The sequence below is a fragment of the Eumetopias jubatus genome, unplaced genomic scaffold (assembly GCF_037043125.1).
Source record: "Eumetopias jubatus isolate StellerSeaLion01/CBP00866 unplaced genomic scaffold, mEumJub1_p1.0 scaffold_4, whole genome shotgun sequence".
Taxonomy (NCBI): Eukaryota; Metazoa; Chordata; class Mammalia; order Carnivora; family Otariidae; genus Eumetopias; species Eumetopias jubatus.
In genome coordinates this window covers 60,939,107-60,952,182 of record NW_028274810.1, presented here as the reverse complement: position 1 = coordinate 60,952,182, position 13,076 = coordinate 60,939,107, and positions in this window count along the sequence as shown.

Sequence of the window (13,076 nt, the reverse complement as noted above, 5' to 3'; positions counted from 1 at the left end):
CTCCTACCACAGCCACTAGCCACACGAGACTACTGAGCACTTGGAATGTGGCTAGTGTGATGGAGAAACCAGGTGTTTTCTTTTCTTTTAATTAGCTGAAATATAAATTGCCACAGGAATCCTGTGGCTACCACATTGGAGACTATATAGATCTATAGCATTCTTTTCTTAAGTACGAAGGCTATCTGACTCAGTTTTACAGAAACACCAAGTATCAGTTCTCAACCTCCAGTTTTACCTTATGTTACTAACCAATGAGCCAAGAGATCCCCGTAGGTTCGAGGAAAGTTGCCTGTGGGGGAGTGGACAGTAGAAAAAGGAAGAGAAAGCAAGAAATGTGGGAAAATAGAGCACAAGCTAAAGGAACACAGCAGGCTAGGGGCATTTCTTGGAGGGCCAAACCACCTGAAGCATTTTAATAAGCTATCAGGTGGCTAGGCAAAGGCAAAGCAAGAACAGAAGCAGTCTGAAGTCTGGGGTTATTCAGAACATAGAGCATGCTGGCTCTGAGCCACCATGTTACGCTGCCCTCGTCCTATTTGCTGTCCACTGAAGCACACAAGAAGTTTGGATGCTCAAAACATGAGATTCAGGTTTTAGAAAAATCCATTTAACCGAGCATCTCCATGCTGAACAAGACAGGTAAGTGAGTCTAACTGCGTCATGAGCCACTTTCAAGTGTGAGGGGCCAAATTTCTGCAGTCCTTTGGGAAGGTGTGCCTTTTTTCTCCCCCCAACATTTTTTTGCTAACCTTTGATACAGATTCCAGGATACCATGTTTTTTTGGAGGAAAAAAAACACTTTTAGTTGTTAATTTTGTATTCTAATCATTTGAATGGTTGATGGCAAAACAAATTGTTTGCTCTTTGACTTTACAATTTTAACAATTCATCAGCAGAGATATTACCCTAATTATAGAAATGCAGAGAGGTTAAAAATATGAGCTTTGAAATCACACTGTCTGGGTCAAACATTGGTTCTGCCACTTCATAGGTACGTGACCCTGACTTGTGCTCTATACCTTGGTTTCCTCATCTATAAAATGGGACCAAGATTAGAATCTACCTCTTAGGGATGTTCTAAGTACTCACAGAGAACCAGACTGTAAACGTTATGTCAGTAACTCAAGGACCGGGCTCTTCCAATGACATTGAATAAGTCATTTGTCTATAACAGGTCTGTAGGTTTTTTAATCTTCAGAATGACAATAACAATGTTTCCTCCGTATGTGTGTACCTTATAAGGTTCACTTGAGCTAATGTAAATAAACACGCTTTAAGCAATATAATAAGAACTAGTCATCTTATATTCATATCCTAAATCTTTTTCTGGGGTCAAAAAGGAACTACGTATTCAATAGAAATCATAAAATGTTAGAATCAGAAGGATCCTTAAAAATCATTGTACCCAATCCCCCGATCCAATGTGGCCACCCTCTACAGTACCCTTTTCCCTCAAGTTTTTGCGCCTACGAAATGGGAAAGGGAACACCTTATCACATACAAGCCATTTCACACTTAGACATTCCTTGGGCCAAAACTTGTTTTTCTAACCTCATCTCGTTTGATGACAAACAGAAGAATTCTAATTCCCACTCCACACGGCAGTTTTTAAAATGTCTGAAGATGGTGATTATGCTCCACTCTTCCCCCACACACCCATCCCTGCCAACAAACACGTGTCCCGAAGTAGAATATCTCGGGTTGCTTCTATTACTTTTCTAATTCTTTGAAGGACAATCGTTTTTTTCTTTTCTTTTTTCTTTGACCACTCTGCGTTCTTCCTCCAGACACACTCTAGTCTGATTGGTCCCCATGCCACTGACATTTATGGAGTCTACCCCACAGCCAGGTCATCGATGCCTGGCACGACAGACGTGTCCTCACATACTTGAACTTCCGACGCATCCTCCAGAGAGCGGAGAGGAGAATCCAAGATCAACAACTTCTTTAGCTACTAAATGCTTCAGTTAATCCACCCCGAGTCAGAACAGACATCTTGAGTGCCTTCCTGGAGACTCGTATGAACTTAAATTGACCCCCTCCCCTATCTCCTTCGTAAAAATGGGCAGATATTCACCACATCCTATTTTGTTTTGATATTAATACTTTGCACTTAAGCGCAACAGGGTGCATTTAGTCCTTTTAAATTTTACCATGTTTGACTCCTTCAACCCTTCTCATGTGTGAGGATCAGTTTTTAATTTTGGCTTTCTGGTCGCTGTGTCACCTGCCGATCAGGCAGGCAGACTTTGTCTGCTTTCTCCCACCACCACCCCTCTCCCCGAGCACACTGTCCACAGCATGAACAACTTCCACGTGATCGCCCAAGTTTACCAGAGATACTAGATATTTAAGGCTTTTCACTCATCCATTCAGTCAACACTGTTGAGTGTTTGAGCAAGGCCCAGAGGCAGGTGAGGGAAAAGCAGTGAGAAGGACAACAGTCCCTGTGTTAGGGGACACCTGCTGGAGTGTTCCAGAGACCGACGTGCATGTGAAGAACTCAAACGCGGGGCCTGGTGTTGGTGCTGTGGAGCACGATGACGAGAGCCATCCATGTGACACGATGACAAGAGCCATCCATGTGACGGAGACCATCGAGGAAGGCCTGAGAGAGGGGAGAGCAACGGACCGGAGTCTTGACCGACGAGGAGGAGCTCAGCAGGCAGGGCTGGGGACAAGGGTGATAAGAGAAACCTGTGGGCAATGGGTTTTTAAATGATGCAAGTGACAGAACTATTTTTTGTTTATTTGTTTGGGGACATTTTTCTCCCTTCTGGAAACTCTGCTGAGTTGTAGTCCGGATACTGACTGTCCTCTGACAATCCTCTTCGTCGACCACAAGTGGCTCATTTCACTTCTGTCTTTTCATTTGGGAGTTTATAATAAAAGGTATTTCTTTTCTACGGGAAAACCCAAAGCAAAACCACGCCAAGTTTACAAGTCCGGGGCAAACTGCTAGCCGGTGTGCCACAGTCAGACCCCTGAGGGTGCCGGCCTGCACTCGGGGACCAGCCACACAGAGGCCTTGCAGCACTTCCTGGGTTTTGTCCCATGCCTCGCGGGGTGCCCACTTCGCTTTCATTTTCTATGTGGCCTTTTATTTCCTTTGAATACTGACTTAGAGGCTGGGTTTGGGTATTGAGTGTGTGCTTGTCCAATACTGAAGTCCTTCCACAGAAGAAATGCTCTCCGACTCCTGGTGGGGCTTCTGTTGATAAACAGCCTTGTCACAATTCTGCCCTTGAATGTAGTCTCTAGTTTCAGCTTGAAATGATTAAAAACGCTTGTAGGAGCCAGCGTCAAGGAACTTTTTTCCCCTTCTTCTCAAGTGGAGGTCCCGGCTCACCAGCAACATCATCCCAGCCACACAGAACCTAAAGGTAACGCAATGAAGAGTGACGGGTTTGTAGTTCACGGGTGCTTCTCTTTTGTGGAGGATGGGGAGAGGTTTGTGGATGGGGACTGCATCCCATTCTGCTTGGTTTCCTCAGCGCCGTGCATAGCACCAAGCATACACCTGGTGCTTAATATTAATAAATACTGAATAAGAGAATAACATGATGAACGGATGGATGGCACAGTTTCCTGATCTCAAAATGAGATAGCTCTAATTAAATAAAATTTTAATAGTAACTTAGACCTGAGAGTCTAGGCTTATACCATTTTATAAAATAAATGAGGGCACTGACAGGCGTATTTACTTGACTACTATACATAGGCTTGAGAAGGCAGGCCAGATGGGAGAATCCCAGTAACCTGCAGAGTACAGAGGACGCAAATGCTTCTCATCAGCTCACTGGTGTTGCAAGCACAGTGCTCAGTGCTGGAATCCCATCTACATATCCTAGAACATCACAGCTAACAAGGCCTCATTTTATGGATACGGACAGTGAGGCTAAGGGAAGTGACACGACTTGTCCAAGGTCATACAGGTAGTAAGCTGCACTGCTCAGACTGAATTTATTGCTGCTTACCCATGAAAACTGATCACTCACATTTAAGGCAGAAAACTTAAGGCATCAGCTTGAGCCAGAACAGACCTAATGGACTCAATGAATTCCAGGGTTTCCGCCTTGCAATGAAGACCCAGCGAGTGTAAGACATGGAGAGCCAGAGCTGAACTGAAAAAGATCATCGCTCTGTGATGGACAGTGCTAGAATATAATGCCTGTCTTACTTTCCCATTGCTTGGGGTGCTCACCGACTGCAGGGCTGCCTATGCCCAGCACTCACTGAATTCAAATTACAGGTAGTTTCCAATGGATTAGGAGATAAGAGGGCCTTTAGAATTATCATTAAATGTCTTTCAAACTTCAAAAGGAGCTAGCGTTTCACAGCTCCAAGGGCTCATCCCCGTGAGGGCTCACCTCCCAGTATCAACGGTTGGAGATCTGAAACACCGTTACCGAGCATCTGCAGGTCTGTGCAAGAAATGAACGGGGCATCAGTACTGGAGACTTTATTTTTCAGGTTAATTTTTAACACCTAAGGTGGAGAGAATGAAAAACTAGTGGGCTTTCAATCTAGACACTCCGACCCACCCTTGCCACCTCTCCACCCCTGTACCTACAATGGTGGTGGGGCACATAGGAGGCACTATTTCAAGTGGCTAAAGGAACAAAGGCTATGAAAGGTCACCTGACCTGCCTATGAACAGTCCCCCCCGCCCGGAAGTACCAAGCTAGAGGTTTTTTCCACAATGCAACAAACTTACACAAGACACTGTATTAAGCAAGATGATGTAGGGACTTCAAGCCAGTATCTTTTTTTTTTTTTTTTTTTTTTACAAGTCACCAAGAGTGTTTTCCCCATTGTCTCTGGTTAATAGTAACATCTTACACTGGTCCACTTGGGAGACTTCCCAAGTGCGAGACCTAAATTATCTCATGTAGCCTGGGCTGTTTATTTGAGACACTTCTCCTCACATGAATCCACCACATTACCATTTAGTAATGCTGAGGAAAGAGAAGCAATCATAGCTTGGGCCCATCTAGGCACATTACACAATTCATACACAGTGCAATCACGAAATGGGATTTATTCAGTCTCCGGCACTGACGCTGATGTGGCTCAAACCTAATTTTCTAGAGGACAGCACAATTCTCATTGATTTGGGGAGATGTATTCACATTGTCTGGCTTTGCAGACTAGCTCTTCCAGAGCCCATGCAGAAACAATCTCAAAACATTAAAACATCAGTGAGGACGGTACAAGCTCTCTTTTCTTTCTTAAAAGCACTGGAATGACCATACCACCAAAAAGGCCACATTCTGACATGATAGGAAATCACATAGCATGACCCTACCATAAGGTGCTGAATAATCAGAAATGTATAAAAGGATTTCATTATAGGTCCCAATAATTTACCTCTCCACTCAACTGCAAAAATTTGGCATTCATATACATTAAAATGAAATCTCCCTGAGAAACCACTGAATTTACTTTACATGGTTTAAGGACCTACGCAATTTCACCACAACTATATAGGGGTCCCCTTTCAGATATATTTGTATCTGTGTTTGTTTTTGTGTTTCCCTGCACAATCTCTAAATGTAATGCAAAGTTTATCCATACAGTTGCCAAATACTGATCGAGTGTCTCGTTGCAAAATACTTTTCCTATATGGAAAGATATGTGTGGAAAGGCACTTGCCCTCAAGGAGCTCACAGCCTGGGGGCAGGGGTATCATTGGTGAAAAGTATAGTAAGAACAGAGAAGGACAGAGCCTAGATGAGGGAACCCAGGAAGACTTTTGAGAGAGAGCTGAGAGCATGTGTATAACGGCGTACTAGACACTAGTCATTAGGTATTACTGTAGATGAACAAAAAGTATCAGTGTACATAAAGATCAGAGGGTTACTGTGGGCAGGGATCTTGTGGATCATTCATCCAAACCCTTCTTTCTCAGTTGAAAAAAGGTAGGTCCAGAGAAGTCAAGTAAGTAGCTCAAGGACACATAGGTCTTCTGACTAACCTAATATGAGACCCCATGTGTTCCTAATGGGTCCTAGGACTCCCTGATACACAGCCTATCAGAGCTCCCTTTCTTTTACCTGCCTGCAGGTAACTCAATTCAGCACAGGTGACTCAGCAGAGGTAAGCACAGAATTCCACCAAGACTGTGCTCCATGTTTTAGGTTCTTTCTAAGTACAGAGAGCTTGTCACTCATTCCATCTGAAATAAAACAGCACTGAAAGGTGAGCTGTGTTCATGACATTGCCTGCATCATTATATAGTAATGACTGACTAGGTGAAAGTTGATAATACATTAAGGTGACACAGTATCTGGATTGAGCTCCCCACCACCACTCCTGCCACAACGAAAATGAAGTAAAAATATATAGACAGATAAAGATAAGACCCCTAATTTCACGGTACAGTAGATGTTAGGACAAGAAATGAACTTATACCTAGGAGGTCAATCTTATCCTATAGTCGGGGAATATTAATTTGCTGATATGCTTTATGCTGGAGAGTTTAAAGGAAAATTGGCATAAATGGTACTACAAAATTTCAGCCTCTCTTACGAGGCTGAGCAAGAACAGTAAAAAGGAAACTGTTTGAGCCACCATATTTTATTACACAAAGGGCTGAATCAGAAAATTGAAACATTAATAAAATATTTTCTACATGGACTTTGCTGACGAAATAACTAGCTTCATGCTTTTATGAAGATCTGATATGTTACAGTCACGTTTAAGGGCAGTGAGTCCCTTTTTGTAATTACTAATAGGGATGGTTTAATTACACCCATAAGTCCCAAGATATTGCTGCAATACACCAGCTGGGGACTGAAGTATCCACTCTCCACCAGATTCCTAGATTATCTTAAGTCTGACATGTAAATCCCATCAGCTTTGATTCAGATACTTGAAGGAAGGGGCTTAGGAAATATATCTTTTGCCTTATTCATAATAAAAAATAATCACAATAGACGCATAGATTTACTTACCTCATTCACTCTCTAGGGCATAGTTACCATACTTCCCAGAGAGGAGAAATTAGCTTGTAAGCATACTGTCACAAACAGAGCGAGGCCAGGCACAACCCAAGCACCCCAATGCTTTCATCATTGGAAGACTGGGCCCTCCCTGGGGTAAGGGAATGGTCCCACTGAATGACAAAAGCCTGCCAAGTCAATGGGTAGCAATTCACAGGACAAAAAAACCCACCCCCCTTCCCCCACAAACTGGCTTTCCTAAGAAGAGAATTAGGGGAACCAAGAATGTTTCAAAGATACAGAGTGCAGCGAGCATCAACTCTGCAGCGTATGCCTGCCTAACACGGTTCCCAACTCAGTGGTAGTCCACATAGTTTACTGGGGAACTCACCTCAGCTATGTACAGACCTAGGCCCAGAGCCGACCAATGGGCATGAATTCTACTTCCCCAGCTGTGACCACAGGGACTGACTCAGGAATGAGAACAAGCTCACCAAGAGCCAGTTCTAGGCCATTCTGTGGATTTGTGGGGGAAAAGTCCTCTCTACTTCTACTAGGGGCTGGGCTAGTAGGATGGAAGCCTAGACTACTGGCAGCCATCTTTGCCACTATTTTGGGAGAACCCACTAACAAAGCCAACGGCACGGAGAACGCAAAGCAGACATCTGGAAACAGGGCTGCCTGAGCCCTCAGCTCTAACCATGCCTGCAGCCAGACTGCACCTAGATTTGGATACGCAAACCAAGGAATTCCCCTTTAGATTGAAGTCATACTAAGCTATGCTCTTGTCACTGACAACCTGAACAGTCCTCACATCGGCGAAATTTAAAATTCAGCTTCTGAGTTACCATGGTAGCTGACACATGACATGTCCTCTACCAACCCTTCATCAAAATAAAAAGAATGTACACATAGAAAGGGAAAATCCAGTATTTAAGTATCTGTGCCAGATAATTAAAAGAAAAGGCCAAAAGATAAAGCTAGATGTTTCATAGATTGGTCTGTCTAAAAAACAAACCCAAGCCTAGGTCCACTCTACTCTTTGAACCAGAACAGCATAAGCCCATGCTGTGCAATATGGCAGCCACAAGCTCATGCGGTGACTCAAACTAAAATTAAATAATGTTAAAAATTCAAAAAAATTCAGTTTCTCGGTCACACTAGCTACATTTCAAATGCTCAGTAGCCATGCATGGCTAGTGGCTACTAAATTGGACAGTGCAGATATAAAACATTCCCATCCATCACCGCCAAGAGTTCCAATGGAGAATGCTGGCAGGAATCCTGCCCATTTCAGATGTGAGACGCAGTCATTACACTAACCAGAAAATCAAGCTGCCACAAAAGACTGATGAACAGAGATATTCATCAAATAATTATTTATAATAAAAAAGGATGAAGAACAACTTAAACATGCAAGGGAAAAGTTAAATGAAGATTCAGGTCTGTAAAGAAATCTAACTGTTAAAAAGGATATGTAGAGAGTGTTTCTTAAAGAGATAGGGGAACCAGATGAGTTGTTCTTTTTTTTTTTTTTTTACAAAAAAATAGTGCATTGACCACATGAATTCCACAAAGCAAAATGTTTATAGCAAAAAGAAGAGAAGACATAAGCGTATAGCTCATTTTTTTAATGCATTCTGTGCACCAACTAATGAGCTACATGCTTCATATGCTTTATCTGGTTTAATCATGAAAATATCAGATAAAAGAGATAATATCCATATTTCTATTTCACAGGTGAGAAAAATAAGACTTATCAAGAATAAATAAAAGAAGAAGCCTGGATAGAAACCCATATTCATCTGACCTCAATCTCTAGCCTGTTTATCTCTGTAACTCAAAACATTAACAGAGACTGCTTCTGGGTAGAAATATTATAAGTGACTTTTTTTCTTTCATATTTCTTGTGTGTTTTCCAAATTCAATAAACAAGGGATTATTTCTTAAGGAAAAAAAGAAAACATTCTGAAAGAAAAATACATTAAACCCGACTACAGCCACTACATGGTTAAAAGGAGGCTGCTGTATGCAATGGATCGGTGCTGAAAACGGGTTAATTATGAACACCAGGAGCTTTCATATTCTGCTGAAGCTTCTGTTCAAATCTAATTTCTCAAAGTATATTGCTAGACGCTAATGAAAACCCAAAGAGACACACGCATTCAGGAGATGGATAGCCAATGAATTTTCTGTTGTTTTTATAGTGAACAACTTTTTTATATCCTAACATTTTTATGCCAGCTATGAAAAAGATAAATAAATATTTATGACATTCACTCAATTCCACAGTAACTACTAAGTTGCTCATGTTCTCACTCTGGTTTGAAATGTGCATATTTTAGAGGCTGGGAGTCAAGGCTCAACCCTAAACGAGAACGCCACAGAACGCTGTCATTTACAGACCCTAAACCTGCTCATTTGACTCGCTACGGACACTTGCCTTGGTGGCAGGACATAACAGGCTTAACCAAGGCAGCTGTAGAGTCAGACACAAACAAACCTCAATGCTGCCCAGCAAACAGCGAGGAACACACTGAGATTACCACGGGCACTGGTTTTACTGAAGGTTTACCCTGTATCAGAAGCATTTGATCAGGAACAACAGAAGAGGTGATTGAGGAAACACACAGAAGTAAAATGAGGACTGATGTCCACCATCCAACTGTCTTGCAGAAACTTGCCCTTACCAAAAATGGCCCAATTTACCACTTGGTATATTTACTGAACTTCCATTTGAGAGAGATTTATGTAGTCACAACATAATAACGATCAAGAATAGGCCAGAATCCACCAATGGGTGGTTCATGAGTCAAAATCAGCCCACGGGCCAGTTATCTTTAGCCTACAAATGTTGTTTTTCTTCTGTTGTTGTTGAACTAATTAAGTGCCACATTTTTAAACTGATGAATTTCACATTTAAAAAACAGATTTCCTGGGGCGCCTGGGTGGCTCAGTCAGTTAAGCGTCTGCCTTCGGCTCAGGTCATGATCCCAGGGTCCTGGGATCGAGTCCCACATCGGACTCCTTGCTCAGCGGGGAGTCTGCTTCTCCCTCTGCCTGCCACTCGCCCTGCTCCTGTGCTCCCTCACTCTCTCTCTGGCAAATAAATAATCTTTTTTTAAAAAAATACCAGATTTCTAGCTTTTCTTGAAAAGGCTGAAGACCTGGCTGCTTTGGTCCAGCACTCTCTTATTGCAACCCTTGGCTGGAGCTGAACAGTGGCTTACCCAGTGCCCCCCAATGCCTCTCCTGGACTGTTCCACTCAGCAATGTCAACTACGCGGCCTTTGTAGGCACCTGAGCTTGCAGGTCTGGTCATAGGAGGCCCCTGAGAGACCATTAAAATCCACCATACCTGCCACATACACATCCTCATTTCACCTAAGTAAATAGAACCACATTTCTCTTTAGCTTGTTCACTCTGGGTAAGAGGAGAAGGGTGAGACCTGCCCAGAGGGCACACAAAGGAAAGGCTTGTTTCACCACCATCCACCCAACCACCATCTCAAGGCTCACATGGCAACAAGGTGCTCCATGAGCTGGAGCACCTGCTTACCTTCACGGCCTCCCTTTCCCTGGCTCTGACCACCCTGCCATTTATGATTCGTTCATACCAACTCACTCATGGTTCCCCAAACATGGAGGTGCCCATGTCTACCTTTACCATGGTCCCTTGACTTAGAACGTGCCTCCTCCGTGCATCTGTCGATTTGAGTCTTCCAGGGTAGACTACACTTGCTGTCACATTCACCCAGCACAGTACCTGGAACATATTTACTATAAGAAAGATCCGTCAGCAAACTCCAGCTCACCTTCAAATTGCTTAGCTTAGATGGCTGGCAAAATTCATCCCTCAGCTAATCCTACTTTTTTTTGTTGTATTTAGCCACCGTGTTGTCATCTGTGCATTTGGGCTTCACAGGCCAATCCTCAATCTTGAGAAGAAAGCCTATGTCTTTTACAGCCATATCCGTGGAGCCCACCACTGTGCGAATACCCTGCAGGAGCTCAATAAATACTGAGTAAATGAGTGAAGGGACAGAGCACAAAGTACTTCCCTATAAAACATTACTCCTTGTAATGGACACAGAGGTAATGACCTTCCTCCTCCTCCTCACCATCACTCTCATTACTATCATCCTTGCCACCAGCACACCATCTGCAGAGAGCAGAGACCCAGTGCCCACAGCTTTAGGCAAGGGCGCCAGGGTCCAAATGCATGCGTCTGTGTCTAACGTAGCTGCAGTGTCGCCAAAGGGGTGGACGGGAGCAGCATCCCAAGGACCGGGATTATGCGACGTGCTGCCACCTACTTCTTCACACCCTCCCAATTTAAAAACAAAATGAAACACCTGCTGGTTTAGATCACATCCAAGGCATAGTTGCCATCGTATCAGCAACCTGTAATACACCTGGAAGAGAAATGGCTGAATAATGGGGGCATAATTCAATTCTGGTACTGACATGCCTGACGTCTTTACCTACAAGACATATCTCATATTTTCTTCCTCTGGAGTTTTCTATAAGTTATGGATTAATAAACTTTCCCAAAGAATGCAGCCTTATTAATCTTGCAAAATACTCAGAAAAAGAAAGTATTTTATTATGCCCATGGAAAGTGAATTATGATAAACAAAGTCTCATGTGTGCTGACAAGAAATAAAGTTGCTTTCTGCAGCAAATTTTATTTGTGATCCTGGTTGTTTCCTCTCCAGTCAGATTTGGAGTAAACAAAACAACAACCTGTGCGCATCCCGATCTGTGAAGACAATAGGGGCCACCAAGGTCACAGCCAACTGTGACCTAATTTCTGAGGAGAGAAAGAGAAAATTAGCATGGGGTGGCATTTCTTCAAGCCCCTCCTCCGAAAGCTGGAAAAAAAAAAAAAAAAGCAGAGGCACAGAGAGAGGAGGTCTGCCATCATTCAACTACTAAATTCTCTTCATATTATTGAAGGCTGCCCTTTCAAAGGGAATAGCTTTGTGACTTGGTGCAACCTACTTTCCTGGTCTGAAGGCGGAGGGGTGAGGAAGAAAGGACTGTCGATGCACACCAGGCACTGTTCTAATTTTGCTGCCTCTCTCCCTGTGTGTCTAATTGTGGCAGAACAATTAGAACAAAAGTGTGAATAAGAATTCATTTTCCAATGGAGGCTCTAAGAGTTCACGGTCTTGCCCATGGCCACAGACCTAGTTATTACTCAAACCTTGGTTTGACCATCTATAAAATGGGGATGGTGACACCCACCTTGTCTGTCTGATAAGATCAAGAGATACCTGAAGGGTTGTTGCGTGAGAGTGTGTGTTTGTGTATGTGTGTACATGAAATGCTACAAAAATGTAAGATGACCACAGCTGGAGTGCAGATTTACCTGTATATTCATTCACCTGCTGGCTTCCTTCATTCCATCTAAGTGCTGAGTACTTAAAATGTTTGAGGCAGCCAAAGCTTCAGACCTAAAGCAGCATGCACTGCAAAGGGAACATAAGTGGTAGCAGCTCCACGATGAAGCCCTTGGTGACCATGAGACACGTGAGCCAGCTCTCCAACCTCAACAAAGTCTCCACATCTAGGGACCACGTGGGCTGCTGGGCCAGGCTACCACGGAACCCTGCTCTAGCATTCGGTGATCCCAGAACGGCTATGCTACTTGCTGCCTGTGACAGGGCCACGCTTCCACTCCTTCTCCCTCTGTCACATTGAAATACAGAGTCACAATCCAAAATTCCTGGGACCTATGTGTTCAGAATGCAGATTTTATTGTGCAGTTTAGAAAGGCAGCATGTCCCATGTCATACACTTACCTTTTAGGTATTTGGACTATCCCTACTGGGTCTGGAGTGACCCCCACCCCCGGAATCAAATTCATTAATACCTCTCAAGCCATATGTATGACTGTTCACACTCAGAGGGATCAATAGAGATTATAAGTCGTCTCGTGTCTGTTCAGATCAGATCAGGTCTTGCCCACTCAATGAATTATAAAAATACTTGGGACTTCTCAGAGTCTTCTAAATTTGGGAACCGCAGAAAAGGGACTGTACGGTCCTACTGTTACTGTGCTACTCACCAGGGCACGTGACACAGACGTAGCTCCCCCTGGCAAGATGGAGATTCAATGCCAGG